Source organism: Berghia stephanieae, chromosome 4 (assembly GCF_034508935.2).
Source record: "Berghia stephanieae isolate SIO BIC M18660-M18661 chromosome 4, UCSD_Bste_1.3, whole genome shotgun sequence".
NCBI lineage: Eukaryota > Metazoa > Mollusca > Gastropoda > Nudibranchia > Aeolidiidae > Berghia > Berghia stephanieae.
In genome coordinates, this window is record NC_088363.1 from 9,565,176 (window position 1) to 9,582,305 (window position 17,130).

Sequence of the window (17,130 nt, forward strand, 5' to 3'; positions counted from 1 at the left end):
TCGATTCTGTTTTATCTTATTTATTCCAATATGTCAGTATGTATGTTTGTATGTGTGGGTTTTTTTTGGGGGGGAGGCGGGAGAAAGGAGGGGGGGGGGGGGTGGGGTGGAAAGAGAAAAATTGATCGACAGATAAAGAAAAAGTGAAAGAGCAGTAGTATCTGTGATGGGGGTTTTGGGAGAGGGGGGGGGGGGGGGGGGGCAGGGGGAGGAATAGATGGATTGCTGTATACAAGTTTGCATTTGTCTTTGCATGTGAACTGATGCACGAATGTGGTCAGCATAATTAGTGAGGTTGAGCTGAGATTGATACGGGTCCAGGGTTGAAACACTCCTTCCCCCCACCCCTTACCTCTTTATCTTTAAAGTTAGTAAGTGGAATCTAAAATAACACATAATAATAATGACAATTGCTACACTCAAACATTCTCACCAAGGCAATGAAACCAGCTGTACGTACTGAAAACGTGCTTCATTTTAAAAGGGAAGAAATCTAATATGATTAAAAATTAAACTTTTTTCTTCTGTTAAGCCTAGAGCATTTACTACAAGTACAAGCACGTTTGTTTAAAACGCCTCAAACTGTACTATTCGGGGTATTTTTTTTTAAAGGAGACCTGCGACCCGTCTGGTCCTATAATTACAAAAGACACGTCTTCTTCCTGTCCCTTTTGTCAACACTCCAATGAAACAGTAACACACCACTTGCTTGAATGTCACCCTCTTGAAGGCCTGAGATGCACATTCCTCCCACCAAATCCAAGCATCAGTAACACACTATATGTATAGTCACCTGGAACAACTACAAAAGACGTCTAACTTCTACGTCATGGCACAAAACCGAAGCGCTAGAGCTCAGGTGGTCGCTGGTTCGGAAAAGTAAGTCCTATTGTGTCGGGATTAACTGGTATCGTGGTAGCAAGGATGGGATTAAAACCCAGCCAGGGGTCAGTAAAGATTATGATCCAGAATCCAATGTACTTTAAATTTAAATAGAGCTTTTATATAGCGCAATATCCACTAAACGTGCTCAAAGCGCTTTACAAGGGGTCCCTGTCCAACAGCAACATTTAACATTTAGGACAAGACATGACGCCTGTAAGGCGATATTTTTTTTTTCGGACAGAGACAACGCTGTTAACGTCCAGATACTCATTTTACACCAGAGTACGGTGAGTCAAGAGCCTTTTCCAAGGACTCAACTATGCGCTGAGCGAGGCTGGAACCCAGGACCTTCCGATCCGAAAGCGAGTGTCATACCACTAGACCACTTAGCCGCTTTACTTAACTCACTCAATCCTAGTCCTAGAGATGTTTGCTAGAGATTATTTCTGGAAAAAATGTATTCAAATGAGCATGTGCATAGATAGTTTTATTCAACTACGTTTAACATGTATAAACTAAAACCATTAGCTTTGATAATACGTCTATAATTTGTCTTGAAAAAAAAGTGTAATAAATAGGCATGGGGTGAAAGTAACCCGGGTAAACTACGGATATCGTTGGTGTTGAGTGAGTTAACTTTGGCCTTTCGCCCCTCCAGGAGCACAACGAAGGTGCTCCATTTTTTTCTTCTGCCCTGTGCCATCCCTTCCAGACCTCTCCACGTTTGTCCTGAACGCTGGGTTTCTTGCTTGTACCACGTCTCTTCTTCGTGTGTTCTTTGGTCGGCCCTTCTTTCGTTTGCCCTGCCCTGTGGATTACAGATCTAAGCTTGCCGAGTGGGTGGGGTTCCTGACCTCCCATAGAGGGCAGGGAGGTACTTGCTGTGTCTTCTATCCCCTATATCTGTTTTCCAACTTGCTTTCTGTCTTTGTCTTGGAATGAGATTACTTGGTTTTGTCTTGGCCCTGGCCTGAGCCCTAGCTGGGAGGGAAACAGTCAAATGCATAGTTATTGTTTTGGGAGATGATATTTTTTTCCTTGTAAATCATCTCTCTGTTATGTATTATTCTTATTTTTAATGTATAATGTAAACATTTGAGTGTATTCCTCTTTGTTGGATTTTGTGCTTGTGTCCGGATGAGACTTATAGGTGATCTCAAACTAAGTACATTGATGGTTTGCTCTTGGAATCTGCATCTGATCCCTATTTGTTCTCAGTTCCCCTTTGTCTTCCTTTCTCCTGGGTGCTTTAATTGTAATTCTAGAACTTTTACTATCCCATTTTCTTCCTTTTTACTGGCGCTGATATAACCTAAATGTGTTACAAGCGCCGTAAAACCCTTAAAAGTAATAAAAATAAAATAATAAAGCTTGAAATCGGTTTTCTAAGAGTGTGACCGATCCATTTCCATTTTCTCTTCAATATTACTTTTTCAATTGGCTGTTGGATATTTTCAACACTTTTATCCGTTTTTTTTCTCCACAGTCGCTTATTTGATGAATTTCATACTTTGCAAGTATTTAAGCTTGTTATTTTGATACTAGTTTTGAATTATTGATTTTTTACAATAGGGGACGGCTCCAAAAAATATCTGGAACTGTGAGAGGCAAGAAAATGTATTGATCTTTAATCTGATGTAAAAAAAAATTGTATGTAAAGCCAAAAGCTAAGTGTGCTAGATTTTTTTTTCCGTGACTACTGCATATATCACTATTTTAAACTAAACGGAAAATAGCAAATTGCTTGTAACTCTTCGTATAGGACGCTAAAATAGATCCTTTCATTCAAATCTTTTTTTTTTAAACTTTAATTTGACAATTGTTGATTGTAAGAACATATTTGTCTATCTATCCCTCTAAATCTTTCCGGCACGGCTCACATTACATGACAACTCATCCCATCCCTTATCTCAGTTTGTGTTTTCTTATATTTTCCCATCATAAACACAAAACTCATTTACTAATGCAATACTCTTCAACAGTCGTAACGTCACTTCCTTCCTAATGACGCATAGTAACTAAGTAACACTGGCTCTAAACTATCGGAACAATGGCGGACGCCCATATGAAATATTTCTCCGATGAGTATAAAGGGTATCTAGAGGGGAAAAAAACACATACATTTGATCATGTTTTGTCTTTTACACATTCTGATCACAAGGCATATGAAAAGTTCTAGCCAGCATGAAAAATAAAAAGTAATGATTTTCTTTGTTTAGAACCAAGATGGCCGCCGTTGCCGGGCGGCGTGACATCAGACTATTGAATCGCATTAGTTCTTATGGCTTCAGTTTGTATCTTAAGTAAAATGGATGGGTGGTGAATCCTTGAAAATTTGGCGTTTTTCTAAGATTTTTGTATCCTTCGTCAAGACCATTTATAATTATTGCTTGACTCGATTAAAATATGAAATGAGTACCTTGATCTAAGCAACGAGGTTTGTCAAGAGTGTCCAACGGGCAGTCGAGGTTGAATATATTATACGGAAATTGGTTTCGTGTGGTCTGTAGCGAGAATAAATATAGCATATTGAAGTGCATTCAGAGTGGTGTCGTGTTATTGTCTATCCTAAATAAATGCTGGTCGTCAATGGGAGCGATCTATATTCACGTTTTCGTCCAACCCAGTCACCGACCACGTGATTTGTTGCTCTCCAACGATTGGACATTTCTGAACAAATGTAAACACGCTGCTTTGTTTATAAAAGTTATAAAAGTACCCATGTGTCAAGCTGAACACAATGCCCAATCGTAATGTTAGATGTTTAAAATCTGTGAACACGTTTTTGCAATGTGACCAATGACCTTGAGCACATGGAAAGTTAATATAGATCATGCCCATTAGGAGCACCTATCCTCGCTCTTTGCCTCCCCGTAACCATAAGGATCTACCCAATCATACTACACATTACTTTAATATTAATATTAATATTCATGCCACCTTTTGATTCAATATACAACCTATTCATTGTCCGATGGATTGATACACACTTCAATGGTTCCGTATGGAGAATAAATAGAGCATAATATAGATAGTATGCGCTTGGCTAAGAAGCTCACGACATTGCCATCCGGAATTATGACGGACCAACACCCAAAACGCTGTGTAACCATGAACCTTTATAGTCTGGATAATACAGTTAAGTGAGAATTACTCATATACGCGGATGGCAAAAAACAATAACAAAGACCAGAGTGACGTCAACTTCATTCTATCTATTGAAGAGCATGCAGAGTGATGACATAATATTATTTTCTACCCTAACTAAATGCTGGTCGTCAATGAAGAGCAAAAATCTTCGCTCTTTTACTCTATGTACGTATCTGTTTTGCAATCTTTACATTGACAATAGGATTCAATAGTCGTACCGTCACTTCCTTCCTAATGACGTATGGTAACTTAGTAACACTGGCTCTAAACTATCGGAACAATGGCAGACGCCGTATGAAATATTTCTCCGGCGAGCTTAAAAGCGCATCCAGAGGGAAAAAAAACCCATCAATTTGATCATGTTTTGACTTTTACACATTCTGATCACAAGGCAAATGAAAAGGGAATGAAAAGTTTTAGCCAGCATGAAGAATAAAAAGTAAAGATTTTCTTTGTTTAGAACCAAGATGGCCGCCGTTGCCGGGGGCGTGACATCAGACTACTGAATCCAATTATACTAACGAAAGAGTGAAAATGGAGAGGCTTCGTATGGGGAAAAAACAGACAATGGACGTTTCGGGTACAAACCCTTCGTCAGCACAACAATACACAAATTAACGTGGAAAACAAATAAAAATTCACGACATTACACATCACTATATAGCATCTATCAACTTCTGTTCCCACTTTGGTCGTCTTATTTCTCCTAGCGCTTTCCATTAACTCATCGTGTTGCAAGTGCCGTTAAACCTACCTCTCAAAACAAACACATTGTTACAACTTGATTCATCAATCAGTTTGTCAAAACTATTATTTCATTTGTCATAACAAATCATTGACTTGGATGAGAGCTTTGTAAAATATATATATATATATATATATATATATATATATATATATATATATATATATATATATATATATATATATATATATATTGTAGTGGAATGTGGTTGCGGCGGGGGAGGGGGGGAGGGTATAATGGGGTCGGGAGGGGGGGGGGGTCGTGAATGGAGGGGTATATGGGTCGGGAGGGGAGGGGGGGGGGAGGGTTATTTGGCCTTTGCGTTTGAGCTTGAATTTGTTAGAGTGTCTGCACATTGACAGTGCAAACACTCTAACAAATTCAAGCTCAAAACGCAAAAGGCCAAATAACCCTCCCCCCCCTTTCCTTCCCCACCCCCCCCCCCCCCACCTCCCGACCCCATTATACCCCTTCCGCGCCTCCCCCCCCCCCCCCCCCCCCGCCGCCGCAACCACATTCCACTACAATATCACACACACACACATGTACACACAACACATAACACACCTACACGCATACACACACACACACACACTCATAATATAAACATGAGAGCACATCACAATACACATCAAAACTAATCACAACGAAACAACTTTAGTTTGGAGTTTTCTACGGACATTACAATGTCGAATCATCATTGCAACGCCGACTGAAGAAGTGTAAAAAACACAGAAACGAGTCGTCTCGGCCAAAAAAATGTGAGTGAAAATTTACATTATATATTAGCTCTTACCACCATTATCGAGCACTTCCGTACCTACAAGTACCCACCAACACTCATAAATATTTATCCTTTCTTAAAAAAAAAAAAAAAAAAAAATAGCATTGTGGAGAACATTGTGCTTATTTGAGTCAATAAAAAAAAATTGACACGGCGCAAAACTCTATTGAAAGATTTGAAAATTAGAAATGTATTTTTTACAGATAGATAAACAGATAACTTGATTTCCTTTTATAATTTAAAGTCAGTTTGAAAGTTCGTTGAGTCAAACAGATATAAAATATGTACCAACGACGACACTTGACTCCCAAAATCAACTAATTTTGTCACTGTAAACAGTTGTCAATTTGCGTCATCTATTTATGACATCGGGGTGTAGGGTATGGAGGGAGTGGTAGTACCTTTCGGTGAGAGACAGTCGAATCTTCGGATGGTCAGGATCCACTGGTCCACACCTGCATATCTAGCTCATGTCTGGCTCCTAGAAGCTGTAGTGCACGCAGCGGCCACACCCCGGACCGGGTCTCGACTGACCTGCGAAACGACATTGAGTGACTCGCGTAGTAGGGTAGAATAGGTAATGTCTCACCTTCTAGTGCACAAAGTCTGGATATGGTTAGGTAAAAGTAGGCGTAGACAGCAAGTCTGTGGTAGACAAAGAGGCGCGTCTGAGACAAAATTAGATAGCGGCTACCACCGTGGAAAAGGGGGAAACCTTACCACGTATCATTCATAGATAGTCATGGCTAGTCAGAGATATAGTGTTAGAGATGCTTGTGACGTTGGGCCCCCTGCAACTAAGTATCAAGCTGTAAATATGTACAGGGAAGAGGAATTAAGTAATGTCCAAAAGATGGCACCTTATGACGTTTCTGGTGGAAAGCCCTCGGGAAAGCCAGAGACTGATCTATCTACCTTGAAGACAAGAAATGTTCCTTTAAAAATTGGCACGTGGAATGTGAGAACACTTGCTCAAGCAGGAAAGCTCCATAATCTAATTATGGAGGCAGAGGCGATGAATATGGATATCCTTGGTGTCTCAGAGACAAGATGGGAAGACAATGGAATAATAAAAAGAGACAGCTACACTTTTATTTACTCCGGAAATACTCAGCACAACAGAGGCGTTGGCATCCTGATGAAAAACAAAATTGCTAAATCAGTAACTGGGTATTGGCCCGTGAACGACCGTATCCTAATGTGCAAAATCCAAGCTAAACCTTTTGATTTAGTGCTCCTACAAATTTATGCACCAACGAGTAATCACCCAGATGAGGAGGTCGAGGCACATTATGAAAATGTAAACAAGGCCCTCAAATGCATAAAATCAAGTGACATTGTTGTCGTAATGGGGGATTTCAATGCAAAAGTTGGAAACGCAGCAATCTCACCGTGCATGGGAAGTTGTGGTCTAGGAGAGTCCAACGAGAGGGGTGAACGTCTGGTCCAATTTTGCGAGTCCCACGACATGACCATAATAAACACCATATTCAAACAACCAAAGAGGCGCCTACACTTGGAAGAGCCCAGGAGATATATACAGAAACCAAATAGATTATTTTCTCATCAAAACCAGATTCAAAAACTGTGTGACCCAATGTAAAACTTTCCCGGGTGCTGACATTGGATCGGACCATGTTCCCATCATGGTGAAAATAAAAGTTAAATTAAAAATTCCCAAACAGAAAAGGGACGAGCACATCAATTACGACCTAGCTGAACTTAGAAACGAGGAGCTAAGATCGAAGTATGCTGTAGAAGTAGAAAATACGTATTATTGTCTTATGGAAGAACAAGAAGACACAAATAAAGAAACAGAAGAAACGTATAAGAGTAGAATTGATAAACAATGGTCCTCTCTTAAAGGTGCAATAACAACTACAAACGAGAAAATGCTAAACAAAAAATCTAAAGAGGCAAAGAAAGAATGGATGACGAATGAGATTTTGAATCTTATGAGAGAACGGAAACATTCAAAGGGCACCCCTAGGTACAATGAACTGGACAAATCAGTAAAGAAAAAGTGTATCCAGGCTAAAGAATACTGGCTTGATGAAAAGTGCCACCGTATTGAGAAGCTATCACATGAGAGAAACCCTGGAGCAATGTTTGCTGAAATCAAGAAATTCACATATAAAAACGTTCAATCTGGCGGATGCATCAAAGATAAATCAGGTAGACTCCTCTTTGAGGTGGAAGAAATCGCCAGTAGATGGAAAGAATACGTGGAGGAGCTATTCAATGCGGACAGAGGTGACAACCATATACAGTCCTTTCTACGGGGCCCCACAATCCTAAGATCAGAAGTAGAGAAAGCCCTATACTGCATGAAACCAGGGAAGGCAAATGGAATAGATGGGGTGTCAACAGAAATGCTGCAAGCACTGGGTGAATTTGGTGTTGATGTGATAACGGACCTTATGAATGAAATATACGAGTCAACGCACATCCCAGAAGACCTTCGCACTTCTATCTTCATACTGCTACCCAAGAAAGCGGGTGCAATTGAGTGTTCAGACTACAGAACAATCAGTCTTATGTGCCATCTACTGAAACTCCTCCTGACAATAATCCTGAAAAGAATCTCGTCAAATGTAGATGGTGAGATTTCAGAACAGCAAACTGGATTAAAAAAGAACAGTGGCACCAGGGAGGCAATTTTCGACTTAAAAATCCTGTCAGAAAAATACTTAGAGGTCCAAAAAGACATATATGCCTGTTTTATCGACTACTCAAAGGCATTTGATTCTGTTGGTCATCAGAAACTTATCCAGGACCTTGTGGCAATAGGTGTGGAAGAGAATGATGTGGCTCTAATCGCTAATCTGTACTGGCAGCAAAAGGCTCAGATAAAAGTGCAGGCAGATACAACAGATGCAATTGAAATCAAGAAAGGAGTGCGCCAGGGATGTGTTATGTCTCCTTGCTTGTTTAATTTATACACAGAGTCTATTTTTCGGCAAGTAGAAACAGCACAAGGGTTGAAGGTTGGTGGCCACAACATCAACAATTTACGTTACGCTGACGATACTGTCCTGTTGGCGGAAAGTAAGGAAGACCTACAGAAGCTAATTTCAAAAGTGAACGAAGAGAGTAAAGAAAAGGGGCTGTTCATGAATGCGAAGAAGACAAAAACAATGGTGATAACAAAAAAAGAAAAAGCCCATAGACATAGATATAGAAATAGAAGAGTGTCCAGTGGAACAAGTAAAGGAGTTCACGTACTTAAGGCAGTTGGTAACATCCGATGCAAAGTCTGACAAAGAGATCAGGAGACGAATAATGCTGGCCAAAAATGCGTTCATGAAACTAAAGCCAATCCTCAACAACACAAATATCTCCATCAGAACACGAATGAGATGCACCAAATGCTATGTGTGGTCCATTTTCTTTTATGGTTGTGAAACGTGGACACTAACCGCACAGACAGAACAACGTATTGAAGCTTTTGAGATGTGGACGTACAGGAGAATGCTGAAAATACCTTGGACAGCAAGAAAAACAAACATCGAAGTCCTCGACCTAATGGGCCAAAAACAAAAAGAACTTCTTTTGACTATGAAGCACAAAAAGCTGTCATATTTTGGACATATGCGAAGACATGATAGTCTCGAAAAAAGGATAATGGAGGGAAGAATTGAAGGAAAGAGAGGCAGAGGAAGACAAAGGAAATCCTGGACAGATGGCATCAAGGAAGCTACAGGACGGCGCATGGCAGACTGTAATGAGGCTGCAATGGACCGTGAAGGATGGAAAGCCATGACATCCGACCTCTGGAAAGAGATGGAACCCGGGTAAGGTAAGGTATTTATGACATCAAGTATTATTATTACTTCCGTTGTGTTGTTGATTAGCGGATTTCAGTCGCCATTTTGATTCTTTTTTTACTATTAGGGTTAGCTCGAGAGGTTAGTCATACGTGTTATTAAAGGTGCTAGGGTGTTTGTTTTTCCATAAGTTAAGTAAAGGGGAGACATTCCGAAAGCTCCTACATCCCCAGTATTCTTTAAATTTGTATTTTCACCGTTGATATTTTGTCAGGCATTTATTTATCCAGTTTGTCATTATATAGAAGTATTTTAAAAACTCTAGAACAAACCTTGATAGATTTGTGAAAGTTTAAAATTTCCTAATTTGACCATTGTTTTGATTTTCGGCGCCATTGTGATTTGTTAAGTCTTGAAAGGTAGTGCAAAGCAGTCCGAGAGCTTTTTTTTTTTCTATTAGGGTTAGCTCGAGAGGTTAGTCATAAGTGTTATTAAAGGTGCTAATTTCGGCAAATTCTACCTGTTGTTAACAAAGGAAGTGAAGCCGATATATTAAGTGTCACACTTAACAAGTCAATTATTTGGAATTTTGTCACCATTTTTCACATGAACAATAACATGAGGGTTACTGATGACAATAACTTTTGCAAATTGGCTTCTCCGCATCGGAAATGGTACAGAGCCGGTTTTCAGCGAAATAGTAAAGTATTCTGTTAAATTACCTACAGCGCTATGCCTTCCTGAAAATGACCCAGAATGCTTGATAAATGCTGTATACAATGATTTGAATCTGAACTTTGCGGATGAACGTTATCTATCAGAGAGAGCAATTTTGACTACAACCCATGAAAATGTTGACAAAATAAATGCAGCCGTTCTGTCCCGGTTGACCTCATCAACTGAACAAATTTACCGCAGTGCTGATTCCATTCAAAGTGACTCTGACATCAACTTATACCCGATTGAATTCTTGAACGAACTTACACCTCCCGGACTTCCTCCACATGCATTACATTTGAAAGCCAACACGTCAGTCATGCTGCTTAGAAATATAAATCCTAAATAAGGCCTCCTAAATGGCACCCGTTTGTTAATAATTAAATTAGGTTCAAAAGTATTAGAAGCCAAGATAATTACCGGTAGTAGAGCTGGCGACATAGTGTTTATCCCTGGAATCAATCTGACGACAACAACTGATTCAGGCTTACCATTTATTATAAATAGAAGACAGTTTCCGGTAAAATTGTCATATGCAATGACAATTAACAAGTCTCAGGGGCAGACATTAAGCAAAGTGGGGATTTTCTTACCACAACCGGTATTCACACACGGACAACTGTAATTTGCTGTGTCACGGGTCAGAGGCTATAGTGGCTTACACTTCATGTTGGGCCACACAGAAAATCAACCGAAGATATACCAAATTACACAGACAACGTTGTTTACCAATCTGCCCTCATTAAATGATGGTGAGTACACTATCGAATAAAAATAGTTCTTTCCCCGCGGAATTGCGGGCTTTTTATTAGTATATTATATAGCTCGCAAATCCCTGGGTGCCAGTATGTCTGTGTGTTGATTGTTAACTTTTAACCAGGTTTCTTAGATCTCAAATACCTGGGTAGCAGTCTGTTTGAGGGTTCTTTCATCATTTGTAACTCCCACATTTCTGGTTGCCATTCTGTATAATAGTGGGATTTGAACCAGGGACCGTAGCATTGTACTGTGTGTTTGATGGAATGTCTGATTGTGATTCTACGCAAGATTGCATTCACTCAAGTGTATCGTGTTACAGTTACATAGCGTCCTATTGTATGAAAGTGTGAACTAGCACTCCCTTTCTCTCTCTCTCTCTCTCTCTCTCTCTCTCTCTCTCTCTCTCTCTCTCTCATTCACTTTTACTCTCTCTATCTATCTATATATATCTATCTATACCTATCTATTTATCTATCCATCTATCTATCTATTTACCTATTCATATCTCTATCTCTATCTGATTGTTGGGTTATGCACTAGTTGATTTATTTTTGTGTTGTAGAAGAGATAATATAAGATATTAGCGAATACATGCACATGTATATTCATTTTTGATTTGTTGAAATCTTTTGATTTGTATTGTCTCAAATGTATGACAGTATTGTTAATCTAAATACTGGAATTACTGAATAATCAATTTTGTTTATGAGTATTGATTGTTCGCATGAAATTGTGAATGTGTTCAATGTATTTGATTTATGTCACGAGCATTGTTAATATGAATATTAATCGATGGAGATTGTATATTAATATTTGATGCTGGAATTACCTTGCTGATTATTCGTCTGAGCTCTCTCTCTCTCTCTCTCTCTCTCTCTCTCTCTCTCTACCTTTCTCTCTTTCTCTCGCTCTCTCTCTCTCTCGCTTTCTCTCTCTCTCTCTCTCGCTCTCTCTCTCTCATTTATTTCTTCATCTACCTATCTGTCCTTCCCTCTTCCTGTCTCTCTGACTCATACCTACTCTTCCTAAGACTGTTTGGTTCTGATGTTATCTAGTGCCGCACGGGTTTTGGTTATCGAGAACAGTAACACCAGGAACATAGCTCAACCAGGAACTAGTACCAGGAACCTCCGCCAGGAACAAGTTCCTGGTCATGTTACTGTTACTGTGTGTGTGTGTGTGTGTGATTGTGTATATTGTGTGTGTGTGTGTGTGTGTGTGTGTGTGTGTAGAGAGAGACAGAGAGAGAGAGAGAGAGAGAGAGAGAGAGCGCAAACCAGCCTACGTCCCTCCCTCCAGTCTGAACCTCTCGTCTGTCTGTGGTTGGTACCATAAACACGAGTACGAACGTCGTACCCGTGTCATCTATGCGCCGTACTACTTAGGACATGACTGATACGAAACTCTCTTCGACCGGAACAATCGCACCAGGAACAGGTTCCGTACCAGGAACAACGCCACCAGGAACACAATCGTACCAGGAACATGAAAATGTTCCGAATGCCCGCCGCTAATGTTATCTTCTTTGTGGTACATCCCTGTGCGCTCATTGGTGAGAAATGTATTGAATTTGAATATTCATGCTTGGTAGACGCAAACGGAATATCCGTCTTTTGTGTATTTGTATATTTGTGAGTAGAATGTGTTTGTCATTTACCCTCATTCCCCATCTCGCCCTTTTGTAAGTTGCAGCGATTGGTGGAGAGCGAAGTTACCTTATTTGGACATAGCCATCCCGTTTGGGTGGAAAGCTTGATTTTTATAGAATTTTATGTGGTTAAAGTTAGCAGTTCTTTCAACATTTCCTTATATGGAAACTAAAATTCCACCAGTGCTCTCCGCCGACATACCTTTTAGGTCTTTATAAAGAGCAGCAGTTCTGGGCAACTTCACTCTTGCTTTTACTTTATTAAACGATATATTATTTTAGTGTAACTTAAGTTACTTGCTAATTTTATTCCTTAGTTTATCTCTGTGTTTTTAATTCCTCTTTTTCCAAGGTGAGTTGCTGCCAGAATATTTCTGATACTAAATTTATAATGTTAAGATTTCAGAGATAAATAATAATAGTAATAATAATAATAATAATAATAATAATAATAATAATAATAATAATAATAATATATAATAATAATTAATAATAATAATAATAATAATAATAATAATAATAATAATAATAATAATAATATATAATAATAATAATAATAATAATAATAATAATAATAATAATAATAATAAGAAGAAGAAGAAGAAGAAGAAGAAGAAGAAGAAGAAGAAGAATAAGAAGAAGAATGATAATAATGATAATAATAATAATATAATAATAATAATAATAATAATAATAATAATAATAATAATAATAATAATAATAATAATAATAATAATAATAATAATAATAATAATAATAAGACTGGAATTATGCTATATATGATGATTTTGAGATTTGATGTTTTTGTCTTACATGCTATTGATAATGATAACATTGTGAGTACGTTGGTTAGTCTTATCTTGAAAGGTATGGTGTTGCCGCTGGATGGAATCCATGTCCTTGTCTCAGGGGCGATATATGGTTTACGGGAGATAATTACATTGAATTGTCTTTATGGTGATGGGGGAGAAACGTTGGTTGTTTTGTGGCGGCTCGGGGCCGTATATTTGATGCGTATTTAGACGCATCTGACATAACCTTTGGCTGCTCTCTGGTCTCATCAGATGATTGTGATGATTATACTATGATGATGATGATGATAATGATGATTATGATGATGATGATGATGATGATGATGATGATGACGATGACGATGATGATAGTGATGATGATAATGATGGTGATGATGATGATGATGATGATGATGATGATGATGATGATGATGATGACGACGAGGATGATGATGTTGTGACGCGGACAGCGTAGTTGGTGACGACGACAGTTGATATAATGTTGTGAGTCGTGATCGCTGTCGCGTGACGAAAGATTGCTACCTATAGTCAAAGAGTGTGTAGGGTAACGTAGTTACCAAGAGCTCTCACTTCTCTTAACCGCAATGCTATTGTCGCGTGCCAGGCGAGACAGCGAGGTGGGTGTGCTCCTCGTGTATCATGCGCGCTAGGCTTACTGATACAATGAAGAAAATGTGACCCTCCGCCTCGAAACGGTATTAAGTCGGATTTTTCAATTTTGGGATTTGGTACCAAATCATAGCTTATTTTATGCTTTAAAATTTGATACCAAATTTATACAATTCTGATCATTCATTGCCGAGATATGACCGTTTGAAGTAGCGGGAGTGTGAAAACCAAATTTTGAGAAAATCGACTTTGAAGTGAGGTACGGTTTTCACGCACAGTCAAATCAATGGGCAAAGATAACTCCTTAGATACGGGCATCGAAAATTTGACGAGAATAGTGAAATTTGGCATGAGCTTGGATTATATATCTAATAATGTACATACAAATTTTTGAAACAATCCAATAATTACTTTTGTAGTTATTCATTATTATGTAAGATATTCTAAAACAAATAAAACACTGGGAAAAAAAATGCCGACAATTTCTCACTTTTTCAAGAATTTTTGATATTTGAATAAAGAATCAATGAAATAATGTATTATTATTGTGATATTAATGTTAAATGTTTGTCTTATTTAATAGAGAAAATACGATTTCAATATGCCAAAAGTTAAAGAAGGTTTTATAATTTGAATGTACAGTTTTGAAACTACGTGAAGCCGGGTGGGCAGAGAAAGAATTATCAAGAAAGAGGATTAGAGAGGAAGAGATAGAATGAGAGAGTAAAATACACACACACACACATGCACACACACACACAAACACACACACATGTGTGTGTGTGAGAGAGAGAGAGGGAAAGAAAGAATGAGAGAGATATAGAGAAAAAGTGGAGCGAGAGGGGGAGGGGAGTGAGACTGCTTGTGCATTAAGAGGACGCGAGGGAAATAGAATAAAGATTGAAACCTGTATAATTGTATGTGTTTGTGTGTGTGTGTTTGTCTGTGTATGTGTGTGTGTATGTGTGTGTGTGTGTGTGAAAGAAACAAAAGGGAGACGGAGAGAGTGAGGTAGACATGAAGAAAGGGATGGAGGCGGAGCAAAGAATTGTAGGGATAGTTTAAAGAAAGCATTTTGTTACAAAGTAAGTCATAGTCAATCAACTGGAAACATATTGACCAATGAGATTGCAATTAAAAAATGGGCTGGTCAAATCAATCATTGCATTGTTTCCATTTTGAGTCAGATGACAGCTTGAGGAGGAGGGGTGGGGCTTATTATGTTGTAACTTACATGAAAACCTGTTATTGAATCTCTCAAGTTGTCCTTGGCGTTCACCACATTGTTCATTGTCTAAAAACACCCCCCCCCCCCCTCCTCCTTTCTTTCAGTATACAAAGAAAGCACGACAAAACGAACATCCATCTCTCTCTCTCTCTCTCTCTCTCTCTCTCTCTCTCTCTCTCTCTCTCTCTCTCTCTCTCTCTCTGTTTGTCTCTCTCCCCTCTTCATCTATCTATCTACCTATCTATCTATCCATCTATCTATCTATCCATCTTATCTATCTATCTATCTATCTATCTATCTATCTATCTATCTATCTATCTATCTATCTATCTATCTATCTATCTATCTCTTTATCCATTTATAGGTTTGTCTTTCTGTCTGTGTATCTATCCATCCATTTCATTTTTTAGTTACACGTATTTCCATCGGGAGTTCATTACTTGTTGAAGGTTCTATTTATTGTTCTGCTTTTGTACTTAAAATTAAATGTTTATCCTACAACAATCTCTGTAAGTGTAAGATTAGTCAACTGTTGTCCTATTAAGTCTTAGCATGTCCTATAATTTCATGAATAAAAAAAGAGGGACAAAGGAGGACCATCACCTCGATGCAGCTAGACAAAGAGATAATAGCACGTGGTGTGTATCAAAATGCACAAACACACACATATGTAACACACGCATGCTGACGTCATGAAGCATCGCCCGAGCATTATGGTCTACAGCCACAGCGCATGTGATGAGCGTTGACCAATCAGAATCATTTGTAAGGTTGTCAGGGAAAAACCTAGACTTGTTTACAGTTTTTAAAGTCCATTATTGGTTGAACCATGAAATTGTGGAAACAGTCATGCTTTCTCTGAGATAGATAAAGACACGCCCTTTGCTGTGATATCTTACATCTTATTGGTGGAGAAAAAGACTCGGTATTACTAAGCCTTGGAAAGGGTGGCTCTCTGAGAGAAAGTCAACTCTCGTTTTGAATGTGTCACTGATAGTTGCATTTTTAAACTTTAAATTTATATAACTTATCCTCAATATCTATGTTGAATTATTATGTTTTCATGTAGAAAAATGATTGTAGTTTCTGAAACAACCAAAAACTGAAATTTGATAATTTTGACCATTTCCACTTTAAAACCGGTTTTCTTCGTTTTCCAAATCCCGACTTAATACCGCTTCGAGGCGGAGGGTCACAAATACGAGTAGAAGACGGAAGATGCGTGGCTTCACCAAAAGCGGGAAGTGAGAGCTCTTGGTAACATAACAATCGTTACCTACACGCTCTTTGCTATAGTGTGTGTGTGACTGTGTAGCGCATGTAGTATGTAGTGTAATTGTTGTCGTTATTGTTGTTATCGTCATTGCATGTTGATCATTGTTTGATCAAACTCGACTCTTGCTTTTACTTTATTAAACGATATATTATTTTAGTGTAACTTAAATTACTTGCTTATTTTATTCCTTAGTTTATCTCTGTGTTTTTAATTCCTCTTTCTCCAAGAGTCTACAATCCATCTGGGAACCGGGACGTGGCTTGATCGAATACCCCTAGACAGATAGAGGCCGCGTTTACTTAGTACCTTCAACTACAACTCCTCCCCCTGCTCTCTCGAAGTTTCCGCTTCCAAAAACTTTATAACATCTTTAATTTCTTCAATTGATGATTTTGCGCCAACATCCTGCGCATATCATATATCCACCCATCAACTAAAAAAAGTTTCCATCCCCACTACATATATATATATATATATATATATATATATATATATATATATATATATATATAACGTGCTCAAAGCGCTTTACAAGGGGTCCCTGGCCAACAGCAACACTTAACATGTATCACAAGAATGACTCCTGTTAGGCGATAATTCAATTTCTTAGATTAGAGAATCAGAAGTTCGTATTTCGTATGACGTAAACTCTTAATTCGTGTTGGGGGACTTTTTCTGTATTCACCCAGATATAAAACTGCTGTGAGCTGGTGGGTAGCATTTGTGATTAGAAAAAAAGAAAGAAACAAG

General features: G+C 38.5%; 1 protein-coding gene across 2 annotated transcripts in view; it reads left to right on the forward strand.

Moving 5' to 3' along the window:
* The first annotated feature begins 12,226 nt into the window (after positions 1–12,226).
* LOC144970008 (sodium- and chloride-dependent betaine transporter-like) overlaps positions 12,227–17,130 on the forward strand; it is a 61,809-nt gene continuing 56,905 nt past the window's right edge. The window contains exons 1-2 of one of the 2 annotated variants that reach the window (XM_078909153.1): positions 12,246–12,359; positions 17,070–17,129. The gene's annotated coding sequence lies outside the window, so the exon portion shown is untranslated. Of the gene's footprint in view, positions 12,360–17,069; position 17,130 lie in introns of both variants that reach the window. The other variant, XM_078909155.1, reaches the window with a different exon arrangement.